The sequence below is a fragment of the Ranitomeya imitator genome, chromosome 2, assembly GCF_032444005.1.
Source record: "Ranitomeya imitator isolate aRanImi1 chromosome 2, aRanImi1.pri, whole genome shotgun sequence".
Classification (NCBI taxonomy): Eukaryota; Metazoa; Chordata; class Amphibia; order Anura; family Dendrobatidae; genus Ranitomeya; species Ranitomeya imitator.
The window spans coordinates 651,771,125-651,790,486 of record NC_091283.1 but is presented as its reverse complement, the minus strand read 5'-3'; positions in this window follow the sequence as shown (position 1 = coordinate 651,790,486).

The window sequence follows — 19,362 nt, the reverse complement described above, 5'->3', positions numbered from 1 at the left end:
GTCTTCCCAGCCTGGTGCAGGGCTACAATTTTGTTTCTGGTGTCCTTTGACAGCTCTTTGGTCTTCACCATAGTGGAGTTTGGAGTCAGACTGTTTGAGGGTGTGCACAGGTGTCTTTTTATACTGATAACAAGTTTAAACAGGTGCCATTACTACAGGTAATGAGTGGAGGAAAGAGGAGACTCTTAAAGAAGAAGTTACAGGTCTGTGAGAGACAGAAATCTTGATTGTTTGTTTCTGACCAAATACTTATTTTCCACCATAATATGCAAAAAAAATTATAAAAAAACAGACAATGTGATTTTCTGGATTTTTTTTCTCAGTTTGTCTCCCATAGTTGAGGTCTACCTATGATGTAAATTACAGACGCCTCTCATCTTTTTAAGTGGTGGAACTTGCACTATTGCTGACTGACTAAATACTTTTTTGCCCCACTGTATGTCAGTGAGACACCTATATATACATTTATACTTAATGCAGCGCTAGATAGCTTAAAACCGGTAATTCAATTGCCGGCTTTTCCCATCTCCTTCCCCTAATGTTAGTAGTGTGTATGTGCAAAATTTGGGTGCTCTTTTAAATTTAAGGGTTAAATTACGGGAAAAATTGGTGTGGGCTCCCGCGCATTTTTCACCGCCAGAATGGTAAAGCCAGTGACTGAGGGCAGATATTAATAGCCTGGAGAGGGCCCATGGTTATGGGCCCCCCCTGGCTAAAAACATCTGCCCCCAGCCACCCCAGAAAAGGTACATCTGGAAGATGCGCCTATTCTGGCACTTGGCCACTCTCTTCCCATTCCCGTGTAGCGGTGGGATATGGGGTAATGAAGGGTTAATGTCACCTTGCTATTGTAAGGTGACATTAAGCCAGATTAATAATGGAGAGGCATCAATTATGACACCTATCCATTATTAATCCAATAGTATGAAATGGTTAAAAAACACACACATTACAAAGTCTTTTAATGAAATAAATACACAGGTTGATGGAATAGTTTATTATACGGGTAATCCACCTGAAGACCCTCGCTCTGTAAAAAAGGTAAAATAAAAAACAACAATATCCCATACCTTCCGATGATCAGTCTCGTCCCACGCTGTAAATCCATCTGAAGGGGTTTTCTAATTTTACAAGCAGGAGCTCTGCTAATGCAGCTGTGCTCATGCCAGTAAAACCCCAGCGAATGAATGGAATGTAGGTCAATGACCTGTAGTTACCTTCAGTTGCGGTGATGCGCCCCCTGCTGGATGTCCTCATATGAACTCGAGCCTGGGAACTTTTCAGAATACTTTCCCACGGGTTTGAGAAGGAGATAGCTTAAAAGCCGGTAAGAGCATTACCGTAAGTAATCCGGTTATTTACCCTTCGCCATGACAGCACTCACTGGAGAGATTTCCAGAGACCAACACCTAGGATAGGATAGAGGATAGTCCTGCCAAAGTGTAGGTCAGAGTCTGAGGAAAGATTGAGCCTGTAGAGTGATTATAGAAAGTGGAAGGAGCCAACCTTGTTGCGGCCTTACATGTGTCCTCAATTGGAACGTTCCCTTTTTCGGCCCAGGAGGAAGCCATGGCTCTGGTGGAATGTGCTTTGATGCCCTCCGGAGGTTCTTTATTTTTCATGGAGTAGGCCAACCGGATAGCGTCCACCTGGATAATATTGCTCTTGTGACTCCATACCCTTTCTTTTTGCCCTGCAAGGATATGAACAGAGCCCTACTCTGCCTCCAACTACTAGTTTTCTCAATATATTGCAAAACTACTCTCCTGACATCTAGAGTGTGAAATTGTTGTTCTTCGGGAGTAGAGGGGTCTTTAAAGAAAGTAGGAAGGTGAATTTCTTGTGACCTGTGGAATTTCCCTGCTACCTTAGGAAGGTATAAGGGGTCTGGTTTTAAAACTAGTCTGTCATGAAATGTGAGAAGGTAAGGTTGATCTATCGACAAGGCCTGAATGTCGCTGACTCTTCTAGCCGATGTTAAGGCTACTAAGAAGGCTGTTTTTAGCGACAAGTGTTTTAGAGATACTGTGACTATAGGCTCAAACGGAGGTTCCGTTAGAGAGTCTAGGACTAGGTTTAGGTCCCAAGGAGCTATTCTAGGTATGTGGACAGGAGTAACTCGTTCACAGGCCGTGATGAAGCGGGATACCCATTTATTACCAGCAATATTATGGCCATAGAGGGCACCCAGAGCGGACACCTGAACCTTTAGTGTGTTAACCGACAGACCTAACTCTTTCCCTTTCTGTAGAAATTCTAGGATAGATTTTATTGGGCCTTCAGAGGGGTTTGAACCTGTATGGAAGTGAAGAAACTTTTTCCATATTTTGGTATAAATTTTTGTTGTAGATGGTTTCCTGCTAAGCAGGAGTGTATCAATTAGGCCTTTCGAGAACCCCCTGGAATTTAATATCTGCCTTTCAAATTCCAGGCCGTCAAGTGGAGGCTGTCCACTTGAGGGTGGAAGAAAGGTCCCTGAGAGAGAAGGTCTGGGATTGAGGGGAGGACCCATGGATCTGTCACCGACATTGACTGCAGGCACGAGAACCATGGTCTTTTGGGCCAGAATGAAGCTAGCAATATTATCCTGGCCTGTTCTTCCCTATTACTTGTGGAAGCAGAATTATTGGAGGCAAGGCATATGCCAGCTTGAATTGCCAGGGTGTTTGCAGAGCATCTAGAATGTCCGGGTGGTCTGCACGGGACCGAGATGTAAATTTTTGGACTTGTCTGTTCTGTTTCGTAGCAAACAAGTCTATCTGGGGCCTGCCCCACAATAATGTTACTTTGTGGAATATGTGAGGATTTAGACACCATTCTCCTTGATGTAGAGTGTGTCGACTTAGAAAGTCTGCTTGTTGATTGCTCTCTCCTTTGATGTGGACCGCAGAGAGGGACAACAGATGGTTTTCAGCCAGGATTAAGGTATTCTTTGTGGAAGACATTAGAGCATCTGATTGTGTGCCGCCTTGTTTGTTTAAATACGCCACTGTCGTAGTGTTGTCTGAACAGATTCTGACATGCTTTCCTCGTAGCTGTGGGAGAAATTGACGCAGTGCATAGTTTACTGCATTCAACTGTTTTAAATTTGATGAATATAAAATCTCATTTTTATTCCATATTCCCTGGCAGAATTTATCCCCCATGTGTGCGCCCCACCCGTGGAGACTAGCATCAGTAGTTACCGTGTGGGATGGTGTTATCACCCAAGGGACACCGCCCGTTAAGTTCTTATTATCTAGCCACCACAACAAGGAAGATAATACCTTCTCTGATAATGTTATTTTTGATTCGAGGTGCCGTAGGAATTTCCTCTGTTCCCGAAGTATTTCGTGTTGCAACGTTCGGGTTTGAAGTTGTGCCCACTGGACTGCTGGAGTACAGGAGGAAAGGGATCCTAATAAGGACATTCCTGCCCTCAGGGACATTTGGGGTTTGTGGATGGCCGCCGCTACTTTCTCCTCTATTAGAGATATTTTTACTTGTGGGAGTAGACATTTTTGTTTTGTGAAGTCTAGATTGAACCCTAAAAATGTCTGGAGAGAAAGTGGGATGAATCTGGATTTTTCGTAGTTGATGATCCAGCCCAGGTCTTTTAAGGATGAGACAGTGTCAGTTAACCGTTCAGCACACTGAAGGGACGAATTTCCTACAACTAAAAAATCATCTAAATAGGGGATGATTACAGTGTCCTTTTGGCGAAGGTAGGCCATCAGCTCTAACATTACTTTGGTGAAGATCCTCAGTGCTGTGGTGAGACCAAAGGGCATGGCCGTGTACTGGAAATTATGATTCTCCCCCTCAATAGTTACTGCCACTCTTAAGTATTTTTGATATCTGTTATGACTAGGGAGATGGTAGTAGGCATCCTTTAAATCAATGCCGCCCATTTCACAATTTGGATAAAGGAGCTTAATGACAGATCTAATAGATTCCATTTTAAACGTATAATTTTTAATAAACGTATTGAGTTTTTTAAGATTTATAATTGTTCGAAATGAACCATCGGGTTTAGGGATTAAAAATAATGGAGAGTACAACCCTCTACCCTCTTATCCCTTTGGCACCCTAACTAAGACATTTTTAACTATGAGACTTTGGATTTCCAGTTCAAGGGCCCTTTGTTGTATTGGTGAGGAAAGGGCTGTTAAAACAAAAGAATCATGGGGAATTTGGAGGAATTCTATTTTCATTCCTTCTTTAATAATATATAGCCTACAGAGAACAGGAGTATAACGCCCCCAAATAACTAATCAAATACAACCCTAGTGATGACACAAAAAAGTAACCTGAAGATATAGTATCGGCACCATGGAGCATAAAAGGTGCTAATTTTGTAGGTGCACCTTTAAAAATCCTAAAGCCTGTATGGCACGTATGTATTAATAGACTGTTAAACTGCTATAGAATGCAACACTTAGAACGCCAGTATAGGGATAGTTCCCATAATAAAGTGCAGACAGTGCATAACTAAGCACACTTAGCTATCGCAAAGTGCATGGTGCTTACCCATATGGGTCTGGTTACCGCTGGGTCCGTTAGCCCCGACGTACGTTTCCTTCCTTGGGAAGCTTGTATGGCTTGCCACCGGAGGGGGAAGCTTTTAACAGATCCGGCACAGCTGTTAGTCATCGGCGCCGCTCACCGGTGCGCATGGGGGGCGGATCTCCAGGCGAGCACAAGCCACATCCGGCCAGCCAGGGGAAGGAGGGAGTCCGGGAGAGAAAACACTCCCCTGACGTCACTGACTCACTCCTCACCCAAATGGCACCATCAGGGGCGTGCACTACCCCCGGGTCCACCGCGCATGCGCACACCGCGGTCGCCATCTTGGAAAAGGGCTAAGGTATGGGCACACAGTATTAAAAAAATATATAATAATACATCAATCCAGCATGCACGGATAGTAAAAAAGTCACAGTATCAGGGCATAATATAAAACATAGGCACATTTCAAGAGGTTATTAATAATTAAAATATGCAGACACTGCCATATGCGAAACAACACAACAGCGCCGCATTTCCATGTGAAACCAATGCAGCCTTGATCCGGATTGATATCCGCATGCCGTGATGCTTGTGTCCAAGATGGTGCCAGATTAGATATCATGTAATGTGACTCTGCTCCATTAATGAGATACGTCAATACAATATTTTCAAGGAATAAACACTAAACGTGAAAATAAAAGAATAAAAATTAGAATACAAAAAAAGAAAAAAATGGCAGCAACAATTAAAAACAAGGGAGAGAAGAGAATGATCCAGCGATGAATGCTGACCAGCCCTGCCAAGTCACATATCAGAGTATACAGGGTGAGTTTTATAAGAAGGGAACAAAGGAGAGTTGCTCATTCAACCCCGCGGTGCCATCGTGCCAAGTGAGACTATCCAGCGGCACTCCATCTGGCCAAGCGTTTTTTTTATAATTGCCACCCCTAGTGCCCAGACGGACCCTATCAATACCATGAATGCTAAGTGCACGTGGGTCGCAGTTGTGATATGCTTTAAAGTGCCGCGGGACAGTCTTAAGTGTCGAAACATCAGACACATCCCTGGCTGCTCTGATGTCCCTGACATGTTCCCTAACCCTGATTCGTAATTCGCGTGAGGTAAGGCCGATATAAATTAAGTCACAGGTGCATTTTGCGTAGTAAACCACATGTGTGGTACTACATGATACAGTTAGGGCCAGAAATATTTGAACAGTGATACAAGTTTTGTTATTTTAGCTGTTTACAAAAACATGTTCAGAAATACAATTATATATATAATATGGGCTGAAAGTGCACACTCCCAGCTGCAATATGATAGTTTCCACATCCAAATCGGAGAAAGGGTTTAGGAATCATAGCTCTGTAATGCATAGAGTCCTCTTTTTTCAAGGGACCAAAAGTAATTGGACAATGGACTCTAAGGGCTGCAATTAACTCTGAAGGCGTCTCCCTCGTTAACCTGTAATCAATGAAGTAGTTAAAAGGTCAGGGGTGGATTCCAGGTGTGTGGTTTTGCATTTGGAAGCTGTTGCTGTGAGCAGACAACATGCGGTCAAAGGAACTCTCAATTGAGGTGAAGCAGAACATCCTGAGGCTGAAAAAAAAGTAAAAATCCATCAGAGAGATAGCAGACATGCTTGGAGTAGCAAAATCAACAGTTGGGTACATTCTGAGAAAAAAGGAATTGACTGGTGAGCTTGGGAACTCAAAGAGGCCTGGGCGTCCACGGATGACAACAGTGGTGGATGACGCCGCATACTTAATTTGGTGAAGAAGAACCCGTTCACAACATCAACTGAAGTCCAGAACACTCTCAGTGAAGTAGGTGTATCTGTCTCTAAGTCAACAGTAAAGAGAAGACTCCATGACAGTAAATACAAAGGGTTCACATCTAGATGCAAACCATTCATCAATACCAAAAATAGACAGGCCAGAGTTAAATTTGCAGAAAAACACCTCAAGAAGCCAGCTCAGTTCTGGAAAAGTATTCTATGGACAGATGAGACAAAGATCAACCTGTACCAGAATGATGGGAAGAAAAAAGTTTGGAGAAGAAAGGGAACGGCACATGATCCAAGGCACACCACATCCTCTGTAAAACATGGTGGAGGCAACGTGATGGCATGGGCATGCATGGCTTTCAATGGCACTGGGTCACTTGTGTTTATTGATGACATAAGAGCAGACAAGAGTAGCCGGATGAATTCTGAAGTGTACTGGGATATACTTTCAGCCCAGATTCAGCCAAATGCTGCAAAGTTGATTGGACGGCGCTTCATAGTACAGATGGACAATGACCCCAAGCATACAGCCAAAGCTACCCAGGAGTTCATGAGTGCCAAAAAGTGGCACATTCTGCAATGGCCAAGTCAATCTCCAGATCTAAACCCAATTGAGCATGCATTTCACTTGCTCAAATCCAGACTTAAGACGGAAAGACCCACAAACAAGCAAGACCTGAAGGCTGCGGCTGTAAAGGCCTGGCAAAGCATTAAGAAGGAGGAAACCCAGCGTTTGGTGATGTCCATGGGTTCCAGACTTAAGGCAGTGATTGCCTCCAAAGGATTTGCAACAAAATATTGAAAATAAAAATATTTTGTTTGGGTTATGTTTATTTGTCCAATTACTTTTGACCTCCTAAAATGTGGAGTGTTTGTAAAGAAATGTGTACAATTCCTACATTTTCTATCAGATATTTTTGTTCAACCCTTCAAATTAAACGTTACAATCTGCACTTGAATTCTGTTGTAGAGGTTTAATTTCAAATCCAATGTGGTGGCATGCAGAGCCCAACTCGCGAAAATTGTGTCACTGTCCAAATATTTCTGGCCCTAACTGTATATAGCATGTGATCCGGTAGTCCCTACCTCCATCTGCTGATTTAAAGTTAGTAGCTCATACAATGTTGTTACATGCCAGACACGAGCCACAAGGGCAGCACCCCGACCTCTGAGGACCCACCCAAAAAATATTTGGTGTTTTTACTACATAATGGCTCCTGACAAGTAGGTCTTTCAGGTTACAACCTCTCCTCGCAGTTAGGAGGGGTCTATCCAGCAGGAGCCCTAGCAATGTTTTGTCCGTTAGCAACACGGACCAATGTTTCTCCAAACTCTGTCTTATATTGTCCCATTGATTGTTATATGTCATAATACACCTCAGCTGTGGATCTCTCTGGTAACGAGGATGGGCCTTGGACAGAAGCTGTTGGCGGGTAGTACCTAAAGCACGGGAATATCCTTTTTTGATGGACCTCTTGCTATAGCCCCAATCCTGGAACCGCTGTTGAAGGTCCCGAGCCTGGCCCTCAAAGGCGACATCCGTGGAACAGATACGTTTCATACGTAAAAACTGACCAATTGGAACAGCACGGATTGTTGAGGGGGTATGTGCGGATGTAGCATGCAATAAAGAATTCACAGAGGTTTCTTTACGGAATACATCCATTTGAATTCATGCCATCCGCACCTACCATGATCTTAATATCCAAGAAATCAATTTCACGTGTTGCCAATTTGTATGTCAGTTTCTGTCCAAGGCCCATGGATCTAGCTGTGCACGTGCTGGCAATTGTTGGTTTAAATATGCCCATGGAAGCTTCCCATGATCTTTTCAGTGACGATTCCGCTTTCCGATCTAGAGGATCAGAGAGTAGGCCTGCATCCTCGACTGGTAAAGCTGATTGTTTTGAAGTGGAGGCCACTGCTGCGTCCACTTTAGGAGTTTTAGTCCATGAAATTAATTCCTCGTCACTAAAGGGGTACTTCCTTTTGGAGGCTGTTGGGAGAAAACCTCTCTGGCCCTGTTTTTCCCACTCCCTCTTTATCAGTGCCTTAACGGCAGGAATTACTGGAAAGGCTTTTCTCTTCCTCTCTGCCAACCCTGCAAACATGATGTCTTGTGCAGTTTGGTCGTCTTTTGTATCCTCACAACCTATCGTATTCCTGATGGACTTTACTAGGTTGTCAACCCCATCAAAGGGAAAACAAGCCCAACCTTCAATGTCAGATTGTGCTGAGGAAGAGGATGATGTATGCGAGGAGCCTTCCTCATCAGACTCAGAGCTGGATACTGCCTTCTCTTTACTGGACTTCTTAGGGGGGTGCACTGGCTTGTGTAATGGCCTGTAACTCTTCCCTAATTATGGCACGTATATCTGTAACCGACATAGATGGACTCTGCATTGTTTCGGTAATACATTGGTTGTAGAGCTTTTTGGGGTGGGAATCTGGGAGAGGTTCATCACATAATGCATCTCGGCTTTGGGAAAATGGCCGCCGCGATCTCTAATGCGCACGCGCGGCTGCCCGCGGCCATTTTCCTGAAGCCCCGTGCAGCAGAGCACTCCATCTGCGCACGCGCGGCCCCAGGAAGATGGCCGCCCCCACCGATGCAAGGGATTACAGCGCAGATCGCGCGCTGTGTCTTCACGTGGGCGCAGGGAAGTCGGAACTCTGGACATGCGCACACCACTACGCCACCAACGGAAAGCTGGGGAAGAAAAGAGCGCTGTGAACACGCCCACCTGACCAGACCAGCCTGATTGACAGGCGAAAACGGCGACTTTGGTAATGTATTTCTCAGCATACATGGGGAATCGGGGTACACTACATACACTATTGTAACGCACAGCGCATGCCCTATTTAACAGTATTTATAGCTCAATCTCAAAAAACGGGGTGACAGGTTCCCTTTAACTCACAGTCATTATATGTGGGGGCTGCCTTTTCCTTTGGGGTATTTCTCTGAGGCAAGGTAGGCTTATTTTCTATCTTCAGGCTAGCTAGTTTCTCAGGCCGTGCCGAGTTGCATAGGGAGCGTTAGGCGCAATCCACGGCTGCCTTTAGTGTGGTTGGAGAGGATTAGGGATTGCGGTCAACAGAGTTCCCACGTCTCAGAGCTCGTTCTTGTTTTTTGGGTTATTGCCAGGTCACTGTATGTGCGCTGACCTCTATGTCCATTGTGGTACTGAATTACCTTTCATAACAGTACTGGAGGCCAAAAGTACTAATGATTCCCAATAGAGGGAAAAAAGAAGTTCTGAGACCATTTTTTTTTCTTTGCACTGTGTTTTGCCTTTTTTTTCCCCTAGACATTTGGGTGGTTCAGGACACAGATGTAGCAATGGACATTAAAGGTCTGTCTTCATGTGTGGATCAGCTCAAGGCAAAAGTACAAAGTATTCAAGACTTTGTGGTTCAGAATTCTATGTTAGAACCGAGAATTCTTATTCCTGATTTGTTTTTTGGAGATAGAACTAAATTTCTGAGTTACAAAAATAATTGTAAACTATTTCTGGCTTTGAAACCTCGCTCCTCTGGTGACCCAGTTCAACAAGTTAGGATCGTTATTTCTTTTTTGCGTGGCGACCCTCAGGACTGGGCATTTTCTCTTGCGTCAGGAGATCCTGCATTAAGTAATATCGATGCATTTTTCCTGGCGCTCTGATTGCTGTACGATTAGCCTAATTCTGTGGATCAGGCAGAGAAGAATTTGCTGGCTCTGTGTCAGGGTCAGGATGAAATAGAGGTATATTGTCAGAAATTTAGAAAGTGGTCCGTACTCACTCAGTGGAATGAAGGTGCGCTAGCAGCTATTTTCAGAAAAGGTCTCTCTGAAGCCCTTAAGGATGTCATGGTGGGATTTCCTATGCCTGCTGGTCTGAATGAGTCTATGTCTTTGGCCATTCAGATCAGTCGACGCTTGCGCGAGCGTAAATCTGTGCACCATTTGGCGGTATTACCTGAGCTTAAACCTGAGCCTATGCAGTGCGATAGGACTTTCACCAGAGTTGAACGGCAAGAACACAGACGTCTGAATGGGCTGTGTTTCTACTGTGGTGATTCCACTCATGCTATCTCTGATTGTCCTAAGCGCACTAAGCGGTTCGCTAAGTCTGCCACCATTGGTACGGTACAGTCTAAATTTCTTCTGTCTGTTACCTTGATCTGCTCTTTGTCATCGTATTCTGTCATGGCATTTGTGGATTCAGGCGCTGCTCTGAATTTGATGGATTGGAGTATGCTAGGCGTTGTGGGTTTTTCTTGGAGCCCTTGCAGTGTCCTATTCCATTGAGAGGAATTGACGCTACGCCTTTGGCCAAGAATAAGCCTCAGTACTGGACCCAGCTGACCATGTGCATGGCTCCTGCACATCAGGAGGTTATTCGCTTTCTGGTGTTGCATAATCTGCATGATGTAGTCGTGTTGGGGTTGCCATGGCTACAAGTCCATAATCCAGTATTAGATTGGAAATCCATGTCTGTGTCCAGCTGGGATTGTCAGGGGGTACATGGTGATGTCCCATTTCTGACTATTTCATCATCCACCCCTTCTGAGGTTCCTGAGTTCTTGTCTGATTACCGGGATGTATTTGATGAGCCCAAGTCCGATACCCTACCTCTGCATAGGGATTGTGATTGTGCTATCGATTTGATTCCTGGTAGTAAATTCCCAAAAGGTCGACTGTTTAATTTATCTGTGCCTGAGCACGCCGCTATGCGGAGTTATGTGAAGGAGTCTTTGGAGAAGGGGCATATTCGCCCGTCATCGTCGCCATTAGGAGCAGGGTTCTTTTTTGTAGCCAAGAAGGATGGTTCGCTGAGACCTTGTATAGATTACCGCCTTCCAAATAAGATCACGGTTAAATTTCAGTACCCCTTGCCATTGTTATCTGATTTGTTTGCTCGGATTAAGGGGGCTAGTTGGTTCACCAAGATAGATCTTCGTGGTGCGTATAATCTTGTGCGTATTAAGCGAGGCGATGAGTGGAAAACTGCATTTAATACGCCCGAGGGCCATTTTGAGTATCTAGTAATGCCATTCGGACTTGCCAATGCTCCATCAGTGTTTCAGTCCTTTATGCATGACATCTTCCGAGAGTACCTGGATAAATTCCTGATTGTGTACTTGGATGACATTTTGATCTTCTCGGATGATTGGGAGTCTCATGTGAAGCAGGTCAGAACGGTGTTTCAGGTCTTGCGTGCTAATTCTTTGTTTGTGAAGGGATCAAAGTGTCTCTTTGGTGTTCAGAAGGTTTCATTTTTGGGGTTCATCTTTTCCCCTTCTACTATCGAGATGGACCCTGTTAAGGTCCAAGCCATCCATAATTGGACTCAGCCGACATCTCTGAAAAGTCTGCAAAAGTTCCTGGGCTTTGCTAATTTTTATCGTCGCTTCATCTGCAATTTTTCTAGTATTGCTAAACCATTGACCGATTTGACCAAGAAAGGTGCTGATTTGGTCAATTGGTCTTCTGCTGCGGTGGAAGCTTTTCAAGAGTTGAAGCGTCGTTTTTCTTCTGCCCCTGTGTTGTGTCAACCAGATGTTTCGCTTCCGTTCCAGGTCGAGGTTGATGCTTCTGAGATTGGAGCAGGGGCTGTTTTGTCGCAGAGAAGTTCTGATTGCTCGGTGATGAAACCATGCGCCTTCTTTTCCAGGAAGTTTTCGCCTGCTGAGCGAAATTATGATGTTGGCAATCGAGAGTTGCTGGCCATGAAGTGGGCATTCGAGGAGTGGCGTCATTGGCTTGAAGGAGCTAAGCATCGCGTGGTGGTCTTGACTGATCATAAGAACTTGACTTATCTCGAGTCCGCCAAGCGGTTGAATCCTAGACAAGCTCGTTGGTCGTTGTTTTTTGCCCGTTTTGACTTTGTGATTTCATACCTTCCGGGCTCTAAAAATGTGAAGGCGGATGCTCTGTCTAGGAGTCTTGTGCCCGACTCTCCGGGTGTATCTGAGCCGGCGGGTATCCTCAAAGAGGGAGCAATTGTGTCTGCCATCTCCCCTGATTTGCGGCGGGTGCTGCAAAAATTTCAGGCTAATAAACCTGATCGTTGCCCAGCGGAGAAACTGTTTGTCCCTGATAGGTGGACGAATAGAGTTATCTCTGAGGTTCATTGTTCGGTGTTGGCTGGTCATCCTGGAATCTTTGGTACCAGAGAGTTAGTGGCTAGATCCTTTTGGTGGCCATCTCTGTCGCGGGATGTGCGTACTTTTGTGCAGTCCTGTGGGATTTGTGCTCGGGCTAAGCCCTGCTGTTCTCGTGCCAGTGGGTTGCTTTTGCCCTTGCCGGTCCCGAAGAGGCCTTGGACACATATCTCTATGGATTTTATTTCAGATCTTCCCGTCTCTCAAAAGATGTCAGTCATTTGGGTGGTCTGTGATCGCTTCTCTAAGATGGTCCATTTGGTACCCTTGTCTAAATTGCCTTCCTCCTCTGATTTGGTGCCATTGTTTTTCCAGCATGTGGTTCGTTTACATGGCATTCCAGAGAATATCGTTTCTGACAGAGGTTCCCAGTTTGTTTCGAGGTTTTGGCGAGCCTTTTGTGATAGGATGGGCATTGACTTGTCTTTTTCCTCGGCTTTCCATCCTCAGACTAATGGCCAGACCGAACGAACCAATCAGACCTTGGAAACATATCTGAGATGCTTTGTTTCTGCTGATCAGGATGACTGGGTGTCCTTTTTGCCTTTGGCTGAGTTCGCCCCTAATAATCGGGCCAGCTCGGCTACCTTGGTTTCACCGTTTTTCTGCAACTCTGGGTTCCATCCTCGTTTCTCTTCAGGGCAGGTTGAGTCTTCGGACTGTCCTGGTGTGGATACTGTGGTGGACAGGTTGCAGCAGATTTGGACTCATGTAGTGGACAATTTGACTTTGTCCCAGGAGAAGGCTCAACGTTTCGCTAATCGCAGACGCTGTGTGGGTCCCCGACTTCGGGTTGGGGACTTGGTTTGGTTATCTTCTTGTCATATTCCTATGAAGGTTTCCTCTCCTAAGTTTAAACCTCGTTTTATTGGTCCGTATAGGATTTCTGAGGTTCTTAATCCTGTGTCTTTTCGTCTGACCCTTCCAGATTCTTTTTCCATACATAACGTATTCCATAGGTCATTGTTGCAGAGATACGTGGCACCTATGGTTCCATCTGTTGATCCTCCTGCCCCGGTTTTGGTGGAGGGGGAGTTGGAGTATATTGTGGAGAAGATTTTGGATTCTCGTGTTTCAAGGCGGAAACTCCAGTATCTGGTTAAGTGGAAGGGTTATGCTCAGGAAGATAATTCCTGGGTCTTTGCCTCTGATGTCCATGCTCCCGATCTTGTTCGTGCCTTTCATATGGCTCATCCTGGTCGTCCTGGGAGCTCTGGTGAGGGTTCGGTGACCCCTCCTCAAGGGGGGGGTACTGTTGTGAATTCTGTGGCAGAGCTCCCTCCTGTGGTCACAAGTGGTACTTCGGCTGGTTCTCTCTGTGAGCTTCCGTTGGTGGAGGAAAGTGGTACTGCGGCTTCTGAGTTTCCTTCCTCAGGTGATGTGGTGAAGTCGTTAGGTGCTGCTCTATTTGACTCCACCTGGTGCTTTGGTTCTGGCCTCCAGTCAATGTTCTAGTATTGGACCTGTTTCTTCCTGGATCGTTCCTGTGGCCTGCTGCTCTGCATAGCTAAGTTCCTTTTTGCTATTTGTTTGCTGTTTTTTTCTGTCCAGCTTGTCAATTTGTTTTTTTTCTGCTTGCTGGAAGCTCTGGGACGCAGAGGGTGTACCTCCGTGCCGTTAGTTCGGTACGGAGGGTCTTTTTGCCCCCTTTGCGTGGTATTTGTAGGGTTTTGTGTTGACCGCAAAGTTACCTTTCCTATCCTCGCTCTGTTCAGAAAGTTGGGCCTCACTTTGCTAAATCTATTTCATCTCTACGTTTGTCTTTTCATCTTAACTCACAGTCATTATATGTGGGGGCTGCCTTTTCCTTTGGGGTATTTCTCTGAGGCAAGGTAGGCTTATTTTCTATCTTCAGGCTAGCTAGTTTCTCAGGCCGTGCAGAGTTGCATAGGGAGCGTTAGGCGCAATCCACGGCTGCCTTTAGTGTGGTTGGAGAGGATTAGGGATTGCGGTCAACAGAGTTCCCACGTCTCAGAGCTCGTTCTTGTTTTTTGGGTTATTGCCAGGTCACTGTATGTGCGCTGACCTCTATGTCCATTGTGGTACTGAATTACCTTTCATAACAGTACTGCGCATGCGCGAAACCGCGCTTTCCCTCACCGCTGTGCGAGTGACCCGGAAGTGCTCCAACACCTCCGGGTCAGTATAGGGAATCTTACACCGCTCCCCGCATGCGCGGCCGCCATTACCCCGGCCTGCTTCCAGGAGCGGTGTACCGCCTGCCACTGCTGCTGTGCCACAAATCGTGGACCCTTTACTTGCCGGTCCGCGTCCGGAGCCTTTCTCGGCCGCACCTCCGCAGCGTTGGTCCATGGAATCGGGCGGCCCCCTTTGGACCCAGCCATCCCACATGCCGGACATGTGAGGGGGGAGCCGTCTAACGGAGTCTCCCCTGACGCTGCTTCTGGACCGCATCCCCTGCCGTTCCCGCAGAGACCGCACAGGCGGATGCTTGTGGCCCAGGTATGGTGTTCTGTGGTTTCGGAGAATCCAGATCCTGTCCCCTGGGAACAGGAAACCTAAACTGAGGAGGAGAGGGGGACCGCCCCCTTTTATCTCTCTGTAGGTTTCCTGTTCCTTGGGGCGGATCCCTATCTCTCCAGTGGGTGCTGTCATGGAGAAGGGTAAAATATTTTTTATAATTGAAGTACTCTGATCCTGTTCTGGCTGGTTTGATAATGCGGATGTGCTTTCCATCCACAGCTCCCAAACAGATGAGTTTATACCCCTACCCACCGCGGACATGTGGATTGAAATTGCTGGAGTGTGTGTGATTTCCCCATGTCCGCGGTGGGTAGGGGTATAAACTCATCCCAGAGAACATTCCACAAAGCCCGACAGGTGTCCGCAACTATTCCGGACAGGGTGGAAATTCCAAGCCGGTATTGGAAGTGGAGGGATGATAAACTTACGTTACGTACCTTAATGTAACCAGCAGACGTACCTCTGGTGGAATCGCTCTACGGAGCTGGGTGTCCTGTCTCTGGATGTCTTGGATGTCTCCTTGGACACGAGCAAGCAAATCCTGGAAAGAGTCTTGCGACATCCTTGTATATTCCGGGAATTTGTCCGGGTTGGCATTAAGCTCACCATACAGCGTGTGATAGGCTCCACGGCTCTCCCGTAGTTCGATAATGGCAGGGGTCCCCAAACTTTTTACACAGGGGGCCAGTCCACTGTCCCTCAGACCGTTGGAGGGGCGGACTATAAAAAAAACTGTGAAAATCCCTTTTATCCGGCCCCCGCCGCAATTCACATGTTCCTCTCGCTTCTGAGCGCCTGGCGCTTCAGGAAAATGGCTGCGGGATGCCATCTTCGCACGAGCGGCGTCCGGAAGATGGCCGCCGCCAGGCTCCAGCGATAATCCGGGGTATATCTTCAGCCTGCGCTGGCCACTGCCCGGTGATCCACCCCCCGCCCCCACATTGTGCCGCCCCCCCCTTCCTACTCCACTGGACGTGCTCATCTAGGTCTGGAGGAACTCTCGCTTCTGCATATCGCCGGGCGCTCAGAAGCGAGAGGAACATGTGAATTGCGGCGGGGGCCGGGTAAAAGGCCTCCGGGGGCCGGATGCGGCCCGCGGGCCGTAGTTTGGGGACCCCTGGATAATGGGGTGTCTCCAAAAACCCCTACACCGTCTCCTTCTCCATCTTTCGCAATGTCTGTGTTGCTCCCAAGAAAACGCACAGGCAAAAAACAGCTTGATGCTTAAATCCAGGTTGAAATAAAAGCTCTCCATGCGAAGATCCATAATGACACAGGATACAGTAGCACACTGTTAAGATTTCAGCAGTCCTAGGGTCTATATAGATATCCCATAATACATGCCCTCTGTAGTCCCGTTGGCGGTGTCTGGTTATCTAGATTTTTCTCCTGTAAAATTTTTCATCATGTGCACAAACCGCAAACGTATGACAAAACGCATGGAAAAGCGTGAAAACGCAGTTTTATTAACCGCATGCATTCCCGCATGCATCTAAAAAACGCTGCATTTGTACGTGTTTCTATGCGTTTTTTCCTGCACTTGCGGATGCGGATTAAAAGCTGCAGATTCGAACGCAAATGTGAAACTAGCCTAAGTGACATGCTCCTTCTTTTAGGCTGTGTGCACACATTGCTGATTTTTTGCGTTTTTTCGCTATAAAACCGCAAAAAAAACCAGCATACATTATGCATCCCATCATTTAGATGGAATCCCGCAATTTTTGTGCACATGATGCGTTTTTTTCCGCGAAAAAACCCAGGACCCCAGCGCTGCAAGGCTGCTGTGCTAACCACTGAGCCACCGTGCTGCCAGGACTTTTCTGTGTTTTACGCAGCAGTTTTACAACTGCCCTTATGGAAAACGGCAGTTGTAAAACCGTAGTAAAAAAGCGGTAAATCCGCAGTGGACCTAAATACTTGTGCACATAGCCTCAGACTTTAGTCCTTGGTGCAGAATAATCTGCTGTGTGCTTTTCTCCATGTGTGTATACACTTGTAAAGGTACCTTCACACTCAGCGACGCTGCAGCGATACGGACAACAATGTCGATCGCTGCAGCATCGCTGTTTGGTCGCTGGAGAGCTGTCACACAGACAGCTCTCCAGCGACCAACGATCCTGAGGTCCCCGGTAACCAGAGTAAACATCGGGTTACTAAGCGCAGGGCCGCGCTTAGTAACCCGATGTTTACCCTGGTTACCAGCGTAAAAGTAAAAAAAAACAAACACTACATACTTACCTACCGCTGTCTGTCCCCGGCGCTCTGCTTCTCTGCACTCCTCCTGCACTGACTGTGAGCACAGCGGCCGGAAAGCAGAGCGGTGACGTCACCGCTCTGCTTTCCGGCTGACCGACGCTCACAGCCAGTGCAGGAAGCAGAGCGCCGGGGACAGACAGCGGAAGGTAAGTATGTAGTGTTTGTTTTTTTTTACTTTTACGCTGGTAACCAGGGTAAACATCGGGTTACTAAGCGCGGCCCTGCGCTTAGTAACCTGATGTTTACCCTGGTTACCCGGGGACCTCAGGATCGTTGGTCGCTGGAGAGCAGTCTGTGTGACAGCTCTCCAGCGACCAAACAGCCAGGGCCGGCGTCAGCACCCGGCACACCGGGCAAATGCCGGGGCCCTGGGGAGAGGGGGGGGGCCCACTCATGCTGTCATAGATACAGCTGGGAGAGCAGAGCAGGAGATAACATGCTCTCTCCCCCCACAAAGTCACTGCTGGCTGCGTTCTCTTAACCCCTATGTGCCAGCTCTGAAACAAGCATCTTCTCACTCAGTGAGTGCAGCCAGGCAGGCACACATAGGGGTTAACAGAAGGCAGCCAGTGTGACATTGTGGGCGGAGAGAGCACTTCTCTGCTCTCCCCCCTGGGTGGCTGCAGACAGTGCTGAAGTTTATCAGGCAGATTCGGAGGAGCTCCGTCCTACCCGTGCCCCAGTGAGTGCAAAGGTATCCAGCAGTGGTTGCAGTTGTGGCTCAGTCTGCTGCTGTCTTTCTCCGCTGCCTAAAAATGTGGGTGATGTCTGGAGGAGCAGCTGGTGGGGTGCAGCCTGTAGCCGCCCAGCTCACCCAGAATACATGCATGCTGCACCAAATCTGCACCAGTGGGGTAGGAAGAAGCTTAACCCCTTCCCATCTGTATGAAGGTTATTGCTAAACCTTAAAGATAACAATCCGACCCGCATAAATGGGGTTAACTAGATGCCAGGAGGAAGGGGAGCTGCTGCCATGGATAACACTGAGCTGTGGGCTGTACGTTGGGGCCCCGTGGCCCCAGGCTGGTGACTGGAGGGACTCTGCCCAGTGCTGGCATGTAGGTGATTTCTGCTCCGGAGTCTCAGCTTCTCTCCTCCAGGTCACACTGTGCAGTCACAGCAACATTGGTTGTCTCTGTCCAGGTCCCAGCAGCTGCCACTGCTCCCACCACGGACATGGCATCACTTAACCCTTCCCCTGCAGCCACCGGCAACAAATCCACATTATTCCTTGATTAAATCAGGTTCCAACCCAATAGAGGAGCAGACATTTCCTGCTGCCATTAGGGTCCGGGAGGGGGTGACATTGGCTGCCCTGCTACTCTGTAGTGGTGGGTGACAAGGGTAACATGGGGTAACGATGAAGGAGAAATGCACAGGATAATAGTGAGCGCGACAGAGGGCAGTGTATGGTATGGAGCAGTCGGGGTGGGCTGCAGGATCCCCCCATACTGTACATGACTGCTCGGGACAGGGAGGCGTTTAATGAGCTTCTAATGACGGGGCACTAATTGGGTCATTAGGGTTTGTGGAAAGGATTCAGCATCAGGTCCCTCATTAATGCCCGAGCCGCCTGTTACTTTGTAGCACAGATCTGTTGGGGCCGCAAAACCAAACAACGTTGTTTATGTAGAAAAGTATTTGTTTCATAGAAAAACTCAAAACAGAAAAGCACCTCTCCTGTATATATACACTGCACAGAGCCTTTCCTCCTGTATATATACACTGCACAGCACCTCTCCTGTATATATACACTGCACAGCACCTTTCCTCCTGTATATATACACTGCAGAATCTACAATAGCTGTCACTCATGTAAGAAGTGAAATCTGGCATTGTACTATACATTTCTCTGCCGTATCTGTGCATCATAAATCGGGGTATGTGTTAAAGGTGGGGCCCACTGAGACTCTTTCGCCCGGGGCCCTCGAAAACCTGGAGCCGGCCCTGCAAACAGCGACGCTGCAGTGATCCGGATTGTTGTCTGGATCGCTGCAGCGTCGTTTAGTGTGAAGGTACCTATAAAGTCCTGGACTTTCCTCAGCGACCAACGATCTCCCAGCAGGGGCCTGATCGTTGGTCGCTGTCACACAGAACGATTTCCTTAACGATAAAGTTGCTACGTCACAAAAAGCAACGATATCGTTAACAATATTGTTATGTGTGAAGGTACCTTAAGCGTCCTGTAGGGAAGTTAG